At 50.1% G+C, this 5,480-nt stretch overlaps 1 long non-coding RNA gene across 1 annotated transcript; it reads left to right on the top strand.

Moving 5' to 3' along the window:
• The first annotated feature begins 936 nt into the window (after positions 1–936).
• Positions 937–3,829, top strand: Gm26682 (predicted gene, 26682). The gene is made up of 3 exons (NR_153824.1): positions 937–997; positions 1,266–1,380; positions 2,236–3,829. It is a non-coding gene; the product is annotated as a predicted gene, 26682 (long non-coding RNA).
• The last annotated feature ends 1,651 nt before the right edge of the window (positions 3,830–5,480 follow it).

Here is a 5,480-nt window from a genome sequence, read left to right as displayed (position 1 = left end):
GAAATAGCCACATTTGAACTTGCCCACGATGCATGACTATTATAGCCACTGCTTCCAGGCCATCTCTCCCTGATCAGGAACAACCTAACAACGGCTCCCTCCTTCCTTTTAGGAACCCATTAGAGTGAGTGCAGCTGAGGTAAAGGTGGTGGTGTCAGGGGGGAAATCCATGTCTTACTTAACAGAAAAACTGAGAATAAAGGAGTCCTTCCCACCCGTGCCCCACACTCCCAGCTCCTAGGTGACATCTTGGAAGCTCTTCATGGGACACTTGCTTCTCTGTCCCCTCGGGCATCCTTTACCACTTGCAGTGACAATTTCGGGTCACTAATGAGATTGTCACCTTGCTGCGACTTACTGTACTTGAGATCTGTGTGGTCCTGAAACTTGTACACAAGGAGGGGCCCTCGTATGGGCCTGGCGAGGGGACCTCATGGGAGCCGCATCCACAGCTCAGGACATGCTGGAGCCAATCTGGACTCTGGATTTCTTCTATTGTCCGTTTTCCCAGTACCTCAGTTTCACCATTTGTCCTGGGAGAATGCTGCCAGGCTCATCAGGTATGTTTAAGGGGAAGTGAAACGTAGGGCCCGGCCATTAGGGATATACTGTCACATGAGTCTTAAGCCTTGGTGCCTTACTTGAGGCTCTGAAGAGCTATGGAAGGAAGCCTTGAGAGTTAGGATGGATGGGAGGGAGGGAGGCCACTTGGGATGTGCCTGTGACATCAGTATTAAGACTCTCATTCTCTTCCTGTATTATCTTCTCTTCCCAGCCACCATGACCCACCACACTCTCTGCTGTGACAGGCTGTTTGCTAACTGGTAACGAGACCAACTGATCGTGGACTGGAGCCTCAGAAAGTGAATAAAACAAGTCCCCACCCCTCATTTTCTTGGGTTATTTTGTTCTAGTAATGAAAAGCTGACTACTGTAGTATTCATCCTTTTCTTGTTGGTCATACACAGAGAACTGGAGAAGGCAAGAATGAAAGCAGGTGGTTGGATGTAAATATTGTCATTTGCAGGAAGGACAGATTTGTCCCAGAGCAGAACTCAAAACTTGGGTTGGTAGGAGGAGAGGGCCAGGCTTTACTCTGTGTGTGTATGTGTGTGTGTGTGTGTGTGTGTGTGTGTGTGTGTGTGTGTTAGCTAAAGAACAAAAAAGTCAGCCAAAAGAAAGCTGCTTTTTAGTCACTCCTCTGTGTGGGAATTATAAGGGTGCTGACAGATCACAGCAGTGCCGGGCGTTTGTTCCTTTTGCAGTGTTGGAATGGAATCCAGGACCTGGTGCAAGCTAGACAAATGTGCTCGGCTGAGTCCCATCCCCACCCCACTGGGCAGCTTTGCTGGAGGGGTCTTGTGTTACACTGGAGACTGGGTAAGAGCCTGCATCTGACGGTTTCTACCGCCTGACCTTTTACCTGTGTCTATCCGAACGTAAGTTGTGATTCTTCCTCATGACAGTTTACATAGGCCCTGGCAGAGCTGTCTGCCTCCAGAAATGGACACAGGTCACGTTTCTAGCTGCTGTCTAGCCCCTTATCACAGAAGAGGCCCACCGTGTGAGTCCTCACAAGTAAAACCTAGAGCTCGGAGTCCCCTGGCAGGGAGGCTAAGGCTAGTATAAATTTGAATTTATTAGTTAATAACCTGCAGTGGTGTGTGTGTGTGTGTCTGTCTGTGTGTGTATGTATACATGTGCATGTATATATGTTTGTCAGTGTGTGTGTGTGTGTGTGTGTGTGTGTGTGTAGAAAGTCCTTCTTTTATGTTAATATTCCTGTTTGTAGTGACTTCAGAGTCACTGACTTTCAAAAGTAATTAGCTTCTACTGCTCAGACATTGCAAGGTTAAGATTGGGGACTAGAGGTTTCATTAATCCCAGCACTGTTAGCATTTCACCATGGAATGGGTTTGGAGCACCTAGTGCCTACCAGTGGCAGAGGCTGCTCCAGCTTGTACATCAGAATTTCTGGTAGGGTTTAAGGAACACTCCTGGAAACTGAAGCCCAACATCAGCCCTACTCTGACCCCCCTGAGCTGTGTGACCCCAAATCACACGGGCTAGATCTAAGTTTTCTTTTCTACCTTGGGCACACCACAGCAAAAAGGCCTTTTCCTGGCCTTTTGTGTTCTTAGGTGTAGCCATGTGACTGAGTTCTAAGAAGTTTTATCTAGGGTGACAGGCAGACTTTAGCTCTGATGGAATCCCCCACGTTCTGTGTTCCAGCAGGGTGTAGAAGGACACCGTGGAAGACAACCAGCTCTTGACAGACGGTGACCTGGGGGAGAAGGTATGGCCCTGTGGCAGCCTTGACACATGCTAACTAGTGCATGACTTCTGTTCTATAGCCAAAGGTGACTGAAATCTGTGTTCTATTCTTCTGCATGAGTTTCACTCACTGATGTGACATAGGCCCCAGTACAGGAGAATGCCAGGACCAGGAAGTGGGAGTGGGTGGGTTGGGGAGCAGGGCGGGGGAAGGGTATAGGGGACTTTCGGGATAGCATTTGAAATGTAAATGAAGAAAATATCTAATAAAAAAATGAAATGTAAAATAAAGAGAGAGAGAGGGGAGAGAGAGAGAGAGAGAGAGGTGGCCGGCAGCAGCCCAGTTTTGTGTATTGAGCAGACCCTCCATCTGTAAAACACATTTTGTCCAGTTTGCTAAAGCTCAGGCCAGGTCACTTGTACAGTCTAGAGAATAACGGCCTTAACTGGCTACAAGAAGTAGGAAACATGAATGTATACTTCAGCAACCCTGGGAACTTCGGCAGGAGTGGACTTTCAGAAATTAGAAACCTAAAAACATTCAAAGCTTGGGAGAAGATAGAGTCTGGAGAACCCGTTCCTGTGGTGTCTGCAAGTGTCTTTCTGACCCAAAAGCTCCCACTGCATCCGAGCTAAGGCGGTGAGCAGAGATCTCGGCGGGGCAACTTCCGCGGAATCCCACAGCCTGAGCAGTTGGGGTCTAGAACCCTGATCTCCACCTTCCAGCTGCAAGGCTGAGTAAAACCCCAAGGCTCTTTGGCTCAGTCAGCCAAACGCTGGAGCCCGGCGCGGCGATCAGGCTAAATAAGCACGTGTTGCTAGGCTGGCGACAAATAACGCGGCTAATTCTTCTCGCCCCGCTGGTCCCTGAGCACAGGGGCAGTCGCCAGACCGCGCCCCAGAAGCAGCTGCAGAGGCCGAGGCCGCCCGGGAAGACACAGCGGGCCCGAGCTTGGGGTCCGCGCCCGCCGCGCCTTTCAGAGTTAATTAGCCCTCATGAATATGGATGCCACTGCCGATTTAATACGGTTGAGAGGTCATAACCTGACCTCGGCGAAAGAAAAGAGGACTTTTCTCAGCTCAGTCTCCTAATTGAAAGGCTGAGTTGTAGACTGTGCGCCGTGGGTGAGATCGCGCCACCGCCCAGGCTCTGCACGCCCAGGGAACAGTGGCTAGGGCAGCTGCCCGCAGCCACCGGGCTGCCCAGGAGCAGGGCCTAATTACCTACAGGTACGTGCGGGGCTGTCTGCCGTGCCTCCCACCGAAATGTCGCTGCCATGCTATTGCACTGGAAATGGGTTCTGGACCCTTCCCTCTTCCACGATGGTTTTCATTTCCTGTAATTTGGAGCTGGAAGCGTTTATGGAACATCACATGGTCTTCGTTTACACAGGAAATCAGCTGCAGTTGTGAGAAGATACTGACTCGCTTTTTTTGGTTTGTTGTTGTTGTTGTTGTTGTTGTTTATCCTTCCCTCCTCCCACCTCACCTCACTCCCCCAAAAGGAAAAGAGGAAAAAAGAGAATAGACCAGCTTGTGACATTTGCTTTTGAAATAGCTTTCTTTTTTGATCCCAAGTCACTGTTCTCCAAAGTGGGCTGTGATTACAAGGGAGATGTAGTTTATTTCTGACACGTGGTAATCTCTCCATGTGAAGCAAGCCCAGTGCCAATGAATACTTCAGCTTTTCTCCCGCAAAGGAGCGAGCCTAGAAGGGCGGGGGCGGCCTGGGCGTACAGCTGCGCCTGCTGCGTCCCTTTGAGGGTGAGAACCATTTCCTGAGGCTTGCAGGGGAAAGAGGCAGAGAGGTATCCTGCCAGACTGATCGCGAACCAGTAGGCTTCGGAGTTTAGTTTTTAGCTTACACGTTGAGCATTGCCAGCGTCGAGCCCTAAAATCGCCGCCCACACCCTGACAATAGCAAAAGTCTTCATCCAGCCACACTCCCCAAAACCGTTCTCAGCCTAGCCCGAGATATCACCCCAGCCATCACGAGAACCGCCGGGCTCTAACAAAGATTGAGAATGACGTGGAATGAATTACAATATGGTTTTCGAGCTGCCACGGACTAGAAACACCCCTACCCCACTCCCTCGAACCTCCGGCCCCAAAGCCTGCACTCCTTCCCCGCCACCCCCGGGGCGGTTCCATCCCCTCGTCCTCCACCCACTGATCTAAGGATAATCAGGGCTCCCTGTGCAACAGCGCCACCTGGTGGCCAGCATCCTACCTCATCATAGCCCTTCTCTGGGGACCTGGAGAAGATGCCTTCAAACTTTAGGGTTGTCTATGGCTGAGTTCAGCATAGCACTGGAGTTCCTGCCAAGAGCTGGGATGAGCTCATCTTTCCTCTTCCTGGAATGATCTGAAAACACAGAGAACTATGGCTCTTCATTTCCTTTCCTAAAACACTCCACAATTACATATCATTCCTTTTAATGTTTGACTCCCAATTCAATAATTCAGACACCTGTTTTATGGTGAACTGGCATGAGTAGGATTCCAGAGAGGGGAAAGAACAGAGGTGGAGGGGGAACAAGGCAAACAGTTTGGTCTTTGAAGGACAATGTGTTACTCACTCACTCCCTGGGACTAAGAAAGATGGCCCCAGGGTGTGTGTGTGTGTGGGGGAGTCTTGTGGGGAGAGAGCCCTGCACACATTCCAGGGTTGGAGAAAATACCAAGTTTTCATTAGGTCTTCATGTGGCTCTTGATGGTCACGTGTCCCCAGCAGCTGAGACCCATCTCCCTGCAGCTCAGAGGGGTGACTCCAAGAATCTTTTATCTGCTCTCCCAGTCCATAAACTCCAACAGCCATCTGTGTGAACATGAGCTTAGACCTGCTGACAGTGGAGGGCAAAGGCTTTTCTTGCAACCCATCCAGCCTTCCAATAGTAAAGATTGTAACTTGACCTGTTCTTTGAAACCAAATATTAGCAAGGATGCTAATCTTGCCTACTGAATCTCTCCTCCATCACGCCAGTCATCGGTGCCATGGGCAAGCCACCAGAGACTTTTCCGAGCTTCCAGGGTAAGCAGGCAGTGGTCTCCTCCAACACACATGTGTAGCTGCTCTGTCGTCACAGCTTGAAGCTGAGTGAAGAGCCCTTCCTGCAGGTGGACTGTGTTCACTGTGTCTGGGGTCAGGAACGTGCATGTGCCTTATTACCTAACTGATGAACTATTTGGTTGGCATGAGGGTGACT

This window comes from Mus musculus, chromosome 18, assembly GCF_000001635.26.
Source record: "Mus musculus strain C57BL/6J chromosome 18, GRCm38.p6 C57BL/6J".
In the NCBI taxonomy this organism is placed as follows: Eukaryota; Metazoa; Chordata; class Mammalia; order Rodentia; family Muridae; genus Mus; species Mus musculus.
The sequence above is the reverse complement of the archived record's forward strand: the minus strand, read 5'-3'. Positions and strand labels throughout refer to the sequence as shown.